The sequence below is a fragment of the Castor canadensis genome, chromosome 10 (genome assembly GCF_047511655.1).
Source record: "Castor canadensis chromosome 10, mCasCan1.hap1v2, whole genome shotgun sequence".
NCBI classification, from domain to species: domain Eukaryota; kingdom Metazoa; phylum Chordata; class Mammalia; order Rodentia; family Castoridae; genus Castor; species Castor canadensis.
The window spans coordinates 89,138,361-89,150,629 of NC_133395.1; the positions used below are offsets into that span (position 1 = coordinate 89,138,361).

A 12,269-nucleotide genomic window follows, 5' to 3' on the forward strand; every position below is an offset into this window, starting at 1 on the left:
AAGCGAAGCCTTGGTTTGCGGCCCCTCGGCCAACTGCATCAGGATTTTTGTCTGGGCTCGGAGGCCAGAGGATCTCTGCCATTTGCTAGCAGGGCCAGGGATGGCAGGAGGGTGGGTACGGGGCTCAGCCAGGGCCAGTTCTGCTGGCACGATCCTGTAGCACGTGGCCGCGTAGCACGGGGTCGGGTCTGAAGGAGGCCAAGCAGGGGCACAAGACCCAGCAGCGGCACAGGGAAGAGGCCCAGGGCACCCAGGAGCAGACGAGACCCGGGAGTCGTGCGTGCTTGGCGTGGCCGCGGGCCCCGTGACGCCCGAGGACTCGAGTGCTCAGCCCCGTGTAGTGGCCGCGAAGGCCTGCCTGGGAGAAACGCCCCGGGAGGCAGGCAGGAACCCGGGATCGGAAGGGATGTGCAGGGGCCCCGGGTCGGAGGAGATGGCTTTGGCTGTGTTTGGTTTTGTTTCTTCTTCCCAAGATCCCGGGTGTGAAAGGGGCCAGAGGTGAAGTCCTGGGCTGGAAAGCCTCACGATTCAGCCCCGCAGCCCCAGGCCCTGAGTGTGGAGGAGGGCGGAGCGGGTCGGCGAAGGGCGCGGCTGCCGTTTTCCTGATGGGCTGGAGGGGCAGTGGCGCTTTCCGGACGAAGAGGACCGGAAGGGTCCCCGAGACCTCCGCTGGGAGCCACGCACCCACCCAAGGATACGGCTCCAGGAGGCGACGGAGGAGGGCGGCTGCTTGCCCTGGCCCGAGCTGTGCGTCCCCCGCCTTGGCCACAGCAGTGGACATTCCCAGAAGAACAAGCGCCCGAGAGCACTGAGAAATTTTCCCCCGAGAAAACTTGACCCTCGTCCTGGCAGCAGGACACCTCGGGAAGAAAGCCACCCAGCGGCCACCTGGGCGAGACCGGCTGCCCGAGCAGGCGCGCGGGGCCTCTGGCCGCTGGCCCCGGGCTGCCAGCCCCCACCCGGACTCCCAGCCGTACCAGGAGAGCAGCGTGGAGACGCACGCCGGGGCCCTCGGCAGGCTCTTGGGGCTCCCGGAGGCGGCGGCTAGCGTCTACGGCCATACCACCCTGAACGCGCCCGATCTCGTCTGATCTCGGAAGCTAAGCAGAGTCGGGCCTGGTTAGTACTTGGACGGGGGACCGCCTGGGAATACCGGGTGCTGTAGGCTTTTGCTCCTCCCTCCCTCGCTGCTCCTTTTGTCTTCGGGGACTTCGCCACCACCCCCCCCACCACCACCACCACCCCCAGCACCACCACCACCACCACCACCACAACGACCCACCGTGACCATGACCCCGACCCCGTCCGGGCCACCCGCCAGACCCACGCACACCGAATCCTCACAGCTACGTCCCCGAATCCTCTCCCCTCCCCACACTCTCCTGGGGCGCGCGCCCGTGACACGGGTCACCAGCGAGGTTGGTCCCAGGCCACGTTGGGGACCGCTCCCCAACTGCCCTCCAGGCGGGCGGGGAGGGACGTGCGGAAGCCATGAGAAAGTGGGTTCTGCACCCCAACGGGCCCCACAGCGGGACGTGCCACACCTGGGCTCGCCACAAGGTGGTGCACTGGGTCCAGGGCAAGACGCCAGGGGACAGAGAAGCAGGGAGCCTCAGTCGGGTGCTGCTCCACGTCGCGCTCCGTCGCTCAACCCAAGACAGGGCAGCCAGCGCGCGACCTCTACGTGGGATCCCGCCTCCCACGGCAGAGCCTGCGGTCACAGGGACAGAGGGCGCAGGCCGCCAGAGCTCCGGATGCCAGCGGCAGCTCCCCGTCCCGCTCAAAGGGAGGGAGGGCCCCCGCTGGCGCCCAGTCGCCTGTGCCACCCTCCGGGTCTCAAAGCACTCCTCAGTCAGCTCAAGGACCGGGGCCACCTGGCCTTCGGGGTCACATGGGCTTGGGCACGACGGAAGGGACCGCTTGCCCCCGTGGAACAGACATTCTCCCCGTGGACAACCTCAGGTGCCGGGACCCTCTGCTCCGCCTTGGAAAACCCACCTTCTGCAATGTATGCCCAACGCAATCAGGCCGAGCAGATTGACCCCCTCGGCCCGGCCCCAGTGTGTGATGGGGCTCTGTGCGTGAGGGCTTGCTCTTCCCCACCTACACCAGGCACGGCATCTAACACACACACACACACACACACACACCACGCAGAGACACCCAGACCACGCACGCACGCACGGGGACGCACCCTCCTCTCCCCCACCCCACACACTAGCAGCCGAAGGACAAGAGGGTATGGCTGGGGCCTGAGCGGGAACAAGCGAAGCCTTGGTTTGCGGCCCCTCGGCCAACTGCATCAGGATTTTTGTCTGGGCTCGGAGGCCAGAGGATCTCTGCCATTTGCTAGCAGGGCCAGGGATGGCAGGAGGGTGGGTACGGGGCTCAGCCAGGGCCAGTTCTGCTGGCACGATTCTGTAGCACGTGGCCGCGTAGCACGGGGCCGGGTCTGAAGGAGGCCAAGCAGGGGCACAAGACCCAGCAGCGGCACAGGGAAGAGGCCCAGGGCACCCAGGAGCAGACGAGACCCGGGAGTCGTGCGTGCTTGGCGTGGCCGCGGGCCCCGTGACGCCCGAGGACTCGAGTGCTCAGCCCCGTGTAGTGGCCGCGAAGACCTGCCTGGGAGAAACGCCCCGGGAGGCCGGCAGGAACCCGGGATCGGAAGGGATGTGGAGGGGCCCCGGGTCGGAGGAGATGGCTTTGGCTGTGTTTGGTTTTGTTTCTTCTTCCCAAGATCCCGGGTGTGAAAGGGGCCAGAGGTGAAGTCCTGGGCTGGAAAGCCTCACGATTCAGCCCCGCAGCCCCAGGCCCTGAGTGTGGAGGAGGGCGGAGCGGGTCGGCGAAGGGCGCGGCTGCCGTTTTCCTGATGGGCTGGAGGGGCATTGGCGCTTTCCGGACGAAGAGGACCGGAAGGGTCCCCGAGACCTCCGCTGGGAGCCACGCACCCATCCAAGGATACGGCTCCAGGAGGCGACGGAGGAGGGCGGCTGCTTGCCCTGGCCTGAGCTGTGCATCCCCCGCCTTGGCCACAGCAGTGGACATTCCCAGAAGAACAAGCGCCCGAGAGCACTGAGAAATTTTCCCCCGAGAAAACTTGACCCTCGTCCTGGCAGCAGGACACCTCGGGAAGAAAGCCACCCAGCGGCCACCTGGGCGAGACCGGCTGCCCGAGCAGGCGCGCGGGCCTTCTGGCCGTTGGCCCCGGGCTGCCAGCCCCCACCCGGACTCCCAGCCGTGCCAGGAGAGCAGCGTGGAGACGCACGCCGGGGCCCTCGGCAGGCTCTTGGGGCTCCCGGAGGCGGCGGCTAGCGTCTACGGCCATACCACCCTGAACGCGCCCGATCTCGTCTGATCTCGGAAGCTAAGCAGGGTCGGGCCTGGTTAGTACTTGAATGGGAGACCGCCTGGGAATACCGGGTGCTGTAGGGTTTTGCTCCTCCCTCCCTCGCTGCTCCTTTTGTCTTCGGGGACTTCGCCACCACCCCCCCCCCACCACCACCACCCCCAGCACCACCACCACCACCACCACCACAACGACCCACCGTGACCACGACCCCGACCCCGTCCGGGCCACCCGCCAGACCCACGCACACCGAATCCTCACAGCTACGTCCCCGAATCCTCTCCCCTCCCCACACTCTCCTGTGGCGCGCACCCGCGACACGGGTCACCAGCGAGGTTGGTCCCAGGCCACGTCGGGGACCGCTCCCCAACTGCCCTCCAGGCGGGCGGGGAGGGACGTGCGGAAGCCATGAGAAAGTGGGTCCTGCACCCCAGCGGGCCCCACAGCGGGACGCGCCACACATGGGCTCGCCACAAGGTGGTGCACTGGGTCCAGGGCAAGACGCCAGGGGACAGAGAAGCAGGGAGCCTCAGTCGGGTGCTGCTCCACGTCGCGCTCCGTCGCTCAACCCAAGACAGGGCAGCCAGCGCGCGACCTCTACGTGGGATCCCGCCTCCCACGGCAGAGCCTGCGGTCACAGGGACAGAGGGCGCAGGCCGCCAGAGCTCCGGATGCCAGCGGCAGCTCCCCGTCCCGCTCAAAGGGAGGGAGGGCCGCCGCTGGCGCCCAGTCGCCTGTGCCACCCTCCGGGTCTCAAAGCACTCCTCAGTCAGCTCAAGGACCGGGGCCACCTGGCCTTCGGGGTCACATGGGCTTGGGCACGACGGAAGGGACCGCTTGCCCCCGTGGAACAGACATTCTCCCCGTGGACAACCTCAGGTGCCGGGACCCTCTGCTCCGCCTTGGAAAACCCACCTTCTGCAATGTATGCCCAACGCAATCAGGCCGAGCAGATTGACCCCCTCTGCCCGGCCCCAGTGTGTGATGGGGCTCTGTGCGTGAGGGCTTGCTCTTCCCCACCTACACCAGGCACGGCATCTAACACACACACACACACACACACACACACACACACACACACACACACCACGCAGAGACACCCAGACCACGCACGCACGCACGGGGACGCACCCTCCTCTCCCCCACCCCACACACTAGCAGCCGAAGGACAAGAGGGTATGGCTGGGGCCTGAGCGGGAACAAGCGAAGCCTTGGTTTGCGGCCCCTCGGCCAACTGCATCAGGATTTTTGTCTGGGCTCGGAGGCCAGAGGATCTCTGCCATTTGCTAGCAGGGCCAGGGATGGCAGGAGGGTGGGTACGGGGCTCAGCCAGGGCCAGTTCTGCTGGCACGATCCTGTAGCACGTGGCCGCGTAGCACGGGGCCGGCTCTGAAGGAGGCCAAGCAGGGGCACAAGACCCAGCAGCGGCACAGGGAAGAGGCCCAGGGCACCCAGGAGCAGACGAGACCCGGGAGTCGTGCGTGCTTGGCGTGGCCGCGGGCCCCGTGACGCCCGAGGACTCGAGTGCTCAGCCCCGTGTAGTGGCCGCGAAGGCCTGCCTGGGAGAAACGCCCCGGGAGGCCGCAGGAACCTGGGATTGGAAGGGATGTGGAGGGGCCCCAGGTCGGAGGAGATGGCTTTGGCTGTGTTTGGTTTTGTTTCTTCTTCCCAAGATCCCGGGTGTGAAAGGGGCCAGAGGTGAAGTCCTGGGCTGGAAAGCCTCACGATTCAGCCCCGCAGCCCCAGGCCCTGAGTGTGGAGGAGGGCGGAGCGGGTCGGCGAAGGGCGCGGCTGCCGTTTTCCTGATGGGCTGGAGGGGCAGTGGCGCTTTCCGGACGAAGAGGACCGGAAGGGTCCCCGAGACCTCCGCTGGGAGCCACGCACCCACCCAAGGATACGGCTCCAGGAGGCGACGGAGGAGGGCGGCTGCTTGCCCTGGCCCGAGCTGTGCGTCCCCCGCCTTGGCCACAGCAGTGGACATTCCCAGAAGAACAAGCGCCCGAGAGCACTGAGAAATTTTCCCCCGAGAAAACTTGACCCTCGTCCTGGCAGCAGGACACCTCGGGAAGAAAGCCACCCAGCGGCCACCTGGGCGAGACCGGCTGCCCGAGCAGGCGCGCGGGGCCTCTGGCCGCTGGCCCCGGGCTGCCAGCCCCCACCCGGACTCCCAGCCGTGCCAGGAGAGCAGCGTGGAGACGCACGCCGGGGCCCTCAGCAAGCTCTTGGGGCTCCCGGAGGCGGCGGCTAGCGTCTACGGCCATACCACCCTGAACGCGCCCGATCTCGTCTGATCTCGGAAGCTAAGCAGGGTCGGGCCTGGTTAGTACTTGGACGGGGGACCGCCTGGGAATACCGGGTGCTGTAGGCTTTTGCTCCTCCCTCCCTCGCTGCTCCTTTTGTCTTCGGGGACTTCGCCACCACCCCCCCCACCACCACCACCACCCCCAGCACCACCACCACCACCACCACCACAACGACCCACCGTGACCATGACCCCGACCCCGTCCGGGCCACCCGCCAGACCCACACACACCGAATCCTCACAGCTACGTCCCCGAATCCTCTCCCCTCCCCACACTCTCCTGGGGCGCGCGCCCGTGACACGGGTCACCAGCGAGGTTGGTCCCAGGCCACGTTGGGGACCGCTCCCCAACTGCCCTCCAGGCGGGCGGGGAGGGACGTGCGGAAGCCATGAGAAAGTGGGTCCTGCACCCCAACGGGCCCCACAGCGGGACGTGCCACACCTGGGCTCGCCAAAAGGTGGTGCACTGGGTCCAGGGCAAGACGCCAGGGGACAGAGAAGCAGGGAGCCTCAGTCGGGTGCTGCTCCACGTCGCGCTCCGTCGCTCAACCCAAGACAGGGCAGCCAGCGCGGGACCTCTACGTGGGATCCCGCCTCCCACGGCAGAGCCTGTGGTCACAGGGACAGAGGGCGCAGGCCGCCAGAGCTCCGGATGCCAGCGGCAGCTCCCCGTCCCGCTCAAAGGGAGGGAGGACCCCCGCTGGCGCCCAGTCGCCTGTGCCACCCTCCGGGTCTCAAAGCACTCCTCAGTCAGCTCAAGGACCGGGGCCACCTGGCCTTCGGGGTCACATGGGCTTGGGCACGACGGAAGGGACCGCTTGCCCCCGTGGAACAGACATTCTCCCCGTGGACAACCTCAGGTGCCGGGACCCTCTGCTCCGCCTTGGAAAACCCACCTTCTGCAATGTATGCCCAACGCAATCAGGCCGAGCAGATTGACCCCCTCGGCCCGGCCCCAGTGTGTGATGGGGCTCTGTGCGTGAGGGCTTGCTCTTCCCCACCTACACCAGGCACGGCATCTAACACACACACACACACACACACACACCACGCAGAGACACCCAGACCACGCACGCACGCACGGGGACGCACCCTCCTCTCCCCCACCCCACACACTAGCAGCTGAAGGACAAGAGGGTATGGCTGGGGCCTGAGCGGGAACAAGCGAAGCCTTGGTTTGCGGCCCCTTGGCCAACTGCATCAGGATTTTTCTCTGGGCTCGGAGGCCAGAGGATCTCTGCCATTTGCTAGCAGGGCCAGGGATGGCAGGAGGGTGGGTACGGGGCTCAGCCAGGGCCAGTTCTGCTGGAACGATCCTGTAGCACGTGGCCGCGTAGCACGGGGCCGGGTCTGAAGGAGGCCAAGCAGGGGCACAAGACCCAGCAGCGGCACAGGGAAGAGGCCCAGGGCACCCAGGAGCAGACGAGACCCGGGAGTCGTGCGTGCTTGGCGTGGCCGCGGGCCCCGTGACGCCCGAGGACTCGAGTGCTCAGCCCCGTGTAGTGGCCGCGAAGGCCTGCCTGGGAGAAACGCCCCGGGAGGCCGCAGGAACCTGGGATCGGAAGGGATGTGGAGGGGCCCCAGGTCGGAGGAGATGGCTTTGGCTGTGTTTGGTTTTGTTTCTTCTTCCCAAGATCCCGGGTGTGAAAGGGGCCAGAGGTGAAGTCCTGGGCTGGAAAGCCTCACGATTCAGCCCCGCAGCCCCAGGCCCTGAGTGTGGAGGAGGGCGGAGCGGGTCGGCGAAGGGCGCGGCTGCCGTTTTCCTGATGGGCTGGAGGGGCAGTGGCGCTTTCCGGACGAAGAGGACCGGAAGGGTCCCCGAGACCTCCGCTGGGAGCCACGCACCCACCCAAGGATACGGCTCCAGGAGGCGACGGAGGAGGGCGGCTGCTTGCCCTGGCCCGAGCTGTGCTTCCCCCGCCTTGGCCACAGCAGTGGACATTCCCAGAAGAACAAGCGCCCGAGAGCACTGAGAAATTTTCCCCCGAGAAAACTTGACCCTCGTCCTGGCAGCAGGACACCTCGGGAAGAAAGCCACCCAGCGGCCACCTGGGCGAGACCGGCTGCCCGAGCAGGCGCGCGGGGCCTCTGGCCGCTGGCCCCGGGCTGCCAGCCCCCACCCGGACTCCCAGCCGTGCCAGGAGAGCAGCGTGGAGACGCACGCCGGGGCCCTCGGCAGGCTCTTGGGGCTCCCGGAGGCGGCGGCTAGCGTCTACGGCCATACCACCCTGAACGCGCCCGATCTCGTCTGATCTCGGAAGCTAAGCAGGGTCGGGCCTGGTTAGTACTTAGATGCGAGACCGCCTGGGAATACCGGGTGCTGTAGGCTTTTGCTCCTCCCTCCCTCGCTGCTCCTTTTGTCTTCGGGGACTTCGCCACCACCCCCCCCCCACCACCAACACCCCCAGCACCACCACCACCACCACCACAACGACCCACCGTGACCACGACCCCGACCCCGTCCGGGCCACCCGCCAGACCCACGCACACCGAATCCTCACAGCTACGTCCCCGAATCCTCTCCCCTCCCCACACTCTCCTGGGGCGCGCGCCCGCGACACGGGTCACCAGCGAGGTTGGTCCCAGGCCACGTTGGGGACCGCTCCCCAACTGCCCTCCAGGCGGGCGGGGAGGGACGTGCGGAAGCCATGAGAAAGTGGGTCCTGCACCCCAGCGGGCCCCACAGCGGGACGCGCCACACCTGGGCTCGCCACAAGGTGGTGCACTGGGTCCAGGGCAAGACGCCAGGGGACAGAGAAGCAGGGAGCCTCAGTCGGGTGCTGCTCCACGTCGCGCTCCGTCGCTCAACCCAAGACAGGGCAGCCAGCGCGCGACCTCTACGTGGGATCCCGCCTCCCACGGCAGAGCCTGCGGTCACAGGGACAGAGGGCGCAGGCCGCCAGAGCTCCGGATGCCAGCGGCAGCTCCCCGTCCCGCTCAAAGGGAGGGAGGGCCCCCGCTGGCGCCCAGTCGCCTGTGCCACCCTCCGGGTCTCAAAGCACTCCTCAGTCAGCTCAAGGACCGGGGCCACCTGGCCTTCGGGGTCACATGGGCTTGGGCACGACGGAAGGGACCGCTTGCCCCCGTGGAACAGACATTCTCCCCGTGGACAACCTCAGGTGCCGGGACCCTCTGCTCCGCCTTGGAAAACCCAACTTCTGCAATGTATGCCCAACGCAATCAGGCCGAGCAGACTGACCCCCTCGGCCCGGCCCCAGTGTGTGATGGGGCTCTGTGCGTGAGGGCTTGCTCTTCCCCACCTACACCAGGCACGGCATCTAACACACACACACACACACACACACACCAGGCAGAGACACCCAGACCACGCACGCACGCACGGGGATGCACCCTCCTCTCCCCCACCCCACACACGAGCAGCCGAAGGACAAGAGGGTATGGCTGGGGCCTGAGCGGGAACAAGCGAAGCCTTGGTTTGCGGCCCCTCGGCCAACTGCATCAGGATTTTTGTCTGGGCTCGGAGGCCAGAGGATCTCTGCCATTTGCTAGCAGGGCCAGGGATGGCAGGAGGGTGGGTACGGGGCTCAGCCAGGGCCAGTTCTGCTGGCACGATCCTGTAGCACGTGGCCACGTAGCACGGGGCTGGGTCTGAAGGAGGCCAAGCAGGGGCACAAGACCCAGCAGCGGCACAGGGAAGAGGCCCAGGGCACCCAGGAGCAGACGAGACCCGGGAGTCGTGCGTGCTTGGCGTGGCCGCGGGCCCCGTGACGCCCGAGGACTCGAGTGCTCAGCCCCGTGTAGTGGCCGCGAAGGCCTGCCTGGGAGAAACGCCCCGGGAGGCCGGCAGGAACCCGGGATCGGAAGGGATGTGGAGGGGCCCCGGGTCGGAGGAGATGGCTTTGGCTGTGTTTGGTTTTGTTTCTTCTTCCCAAGATCCCGGGTGTGAAAGGGGCCAGAGGTGAAGTCCTGGGCTGGAAAGCCTCACGATTCAGCCCCGCAGCCCCAGGCCCTGAGTGTGGAGGAGGGCGGAGCGGGTCGGCGAAGGGCGCGGCTGCCGTTTTCCTGATGGGCTGGAGGGGCAGTGGCGCTTTCCGGACGAAGAGGACCGGAAGGGTCCCCGAGACCTCCGCTGGGAGCCACGCACCCACCCAAGGATACGGCTCCAGGAGGCGACGGAGGAGGGCGGCTGCTTGCCCTGGCCCGAGCTGTGCGTCCCCCACCTTGGCCACAGCAGTGGACATTCCCAGAAGAACAAGCGCCCGAGAGCACTGAGAAATTTTCCCCCGAGAAAACTTGACCCTCGTCCTGGCATCAGGACACCTCGGGAAGAAAGCCACCCAGCGGCCACCTGGGCGAGACCGGCTGCCCGAGCAGGCACGCGGGGCCTCTGGCCGCTGGCCCCGGGCTGCCAGCCCCCACCCGGACTCCCAGCCGTGCCAGGAGAGCAGCGTGGAGACGCACGCCGGGGCCCTCGGCAGGCTCTTGGGGCTCCCGGAGGCGGCGGCTAGCGTCTACGGCCATACCACCCTGAACGCGCCCGATCTCGTCTGATCTCGGAAGCTAAGCAGGGTCGGGCCTGGTTAGTACTTGGATGGGAGACCGCCTGGGAGTACCGGGTGCTGTAGGCTTTTGCTCCTCCCTCCCTCGCTGCTCCTTTTGTCTTCGGGGACTTCGCCACCACCCCCCCCACCACCACCACCACCCCCAGCACCACCACCACCACCACCACCACAACGACCCACCGTGACCACGACCCCGACCCCGTCCGGGCCACCCGCCAGACCCACGCACACCGAATCCTCACAGCTACGTCCCCGAATCCTCTCCCCTCCCCACACTCTCCTGGGGCGCGCGCCCGCGACACGGGTCACCAGCGAGGTTGGTCCCAGGCCACGTTGGGGACCGCTCCCCAACTGCCCTCCAGGCGGGCGGGGAGGGACGTGCGGAAGCCATGAGAAAGTGGGTCCTGCACCCCAGCGGACCCCACAGCGGGACGCGCCACACCTGGGCTCGCCACAAGGTGGTGCACTGGGTCCAGGGCAAGACGCCAGGGGACAGAGAAGCAGGGAGCCTCAGTCGGGTGCTGCTCCACGTCGCGCTCCGTCGCTCAACCCAAGACAGGGCAGCCAGCGCGCGACCTCTACGTGGGATCCCGCCTCCCACGTCAGAGCCTGTGGTCACAGGGACAGATGGCGCAGGCCGCCAGAGCTCCGGATGCCAGCGGCAGCTCCCCGTCCCGCTCAAAGGGAGGGAGGGCCGCCGCTGGCGCCCAGTCGCCTGTGCCACCCTCCGGGTCTCAAAGCACTCCTCAGTCAGCTCAAGGACCGGGGCCACCTGGCCTTCGGGGTCACATGGGCTTGGGCACGACGGAAGGGACCGCTTGCCCCCGTGGAACAGACATTCTCCCCGTGGACAACCTCAGGTGCCGGGACCCTCTGCTCCGCCTTGGAAAACCCACCTTCTGCAATGTATGCCCAACGCAATCAGGCCGAGCAGATTGACCCCCTCGGCCCGGCCCCAGTGTGTGATGGGGCTCTGTGCGTGAGGGCTTGCTCTTCCCCACCTACACCAGGCACGGCATCTAACACACACACACACACACACACACACCACGCAGAGACACCCAGACCACGCACGCACGCACAGGGACGCACCCTCCTCTCCCCCACCCCACACACGAGCAGCCGAAGGACAAGAGGGTATGGCTGGGGCCTGAGCGGGAACAAGCGAAGCCTTGGTTTGCGGCCCCTCGGCCAACTGCATCAGGATTTTTGTCTGGGCTCGGAGGCCAGAGGATCTCTGCCATTTGCTAGCAGGGCCAGGGATGGCAGGAGGGTGGGTACGGGGCTCAGCCAGGGCCAGTTCTGCTGGCACGATCCTGTAGCACGTGGCCGCGTAGCACGGGGCCGGGTCTGAAGGAGGCCAAGCAGGGGCACAAGACCCAGCAGCGGCACAGGGAAGAGGCCCAGGGCACCCAGGAGCAGACGAGACCCGGGAGTCGTGCGTGCTTGGCGTGGCCGCGGGCCCCGTGACGCCCGAGGACTCGAGTGCTCAGCCCCGTGTAGTGGCCGCGAAGGCCTGCCTGGGAGAAACGCCCCGGGAGGCCGCAGGAACCTGGGATCGGAAGGGATGTGGAGGGGCCCCAGGTCGGAGGAGATGGCTTTGGCTGTGTTTGGTTTTGTTTCTTCTTCCCAAAATCCCGGGTGTGAAAGGGGCCAGAGGTGAAGTCCTGGGCTGGAAAGCCACACGATTCAGCCCCGCAGCCCCAGGCCCTGAGTGTGGAGGAGGGCGGAGCGGGTCGGCGAAGGGCGCGGCTGCCGTTTTCCTGATGGGCTGGAGGGGCAGTGGCGCTTTCCGGACGAAGAGGACCGGAAGGGTCCCCGAGACCTCCGCTGGGAGCCACGCACCCACCCAAGGATACGGCTCCAGGAGGCGACGGAGGAGGGCGGCTGCTTGCCCTGGCCCGAGCTGTGCTTCCCCCGCCTTGGCCACAGCAGTGGACATTCCCAGAAGAACAAGCGCCCGAGAGCACTGAGAAATTTTCCCCCGAGAAAACTTGACCCTCGTCCTGGCAGCAGGACACCTCGGGAAGAAAGCCACCCAGCGGCCACCTGGGCGAGACCGGCTGCCCGAGCAGGCGCGCGGGGCCTCTGGCCGCTG

The 12,269-nt window shown here is 67.3% G+C and overlaps 5 non-coding genes across 5 annotated transcripts; all 5 read left to right on the forward strand.

Annotated features, from left to right (window-relative positions):
• The first annotated feature begins 1,049 nt into the window (after positions 1 to 1,049).
• On the forward strand, positions 1,050 to 1,168 carry LOC141412906 (5S ribosomal RNA). Its single transcript, XR_012437748.1, has one exon. It is a non-coding gene; the product is annotated as a 5S ribosomal RNA (ribosomal RNA).
• A 2,145-nt stretch (positions 1,169 to 3,313) lies between these two features.
• LOC141412777 (5S ribosomal RNA) lies at positions 3,314 to 3,432 on the forward strand. Its single transcript, XR_012437619.1, has one exon. It is a non-coding gene; the product is annotated as a 5S ribosomal RNA (ribosomal RNA).
• A 2,163-nt stretch (positions 3,433 to 5,595) lies between these two features.
• LOC141412652 (5S ribosomal RNA) lies at positions 5,596 to 5,714 on the forward strand. The gene has a single exon (XR_012437494.1). It is a non-coding gene; the product is annotated as a 5S ribosomal RNA (ribosomal RNA).
• A 2,144-nt stretch (positions 5,715 to 7,858) lies between these two features.
• Positions 7,859 to 7,977, forward strand: LOC141412915 (5S ribosomal RNA). The gene has a single exon (XR_012437757.1). It is a non-coding gene; the product is annotated as a 5S ribosomal RNA (ribosomal RNA).
• A 2,141-nt stretch (positions 7,978 to 10,118) lies between these two features.
• On the forward strand, positions 10,119 to 10,237 carry LOC141412481 (5S ribosomal RNA). Its single transcript, XR_012437321.1, has one exon. It is a non-coding gene; the product is annotated as a 5S ribosomal RNA (ribosomal RNA).
• The last annotated feature ends 2,032 nt before the right edge of the window (positions 10,238 to 12,269 follow it).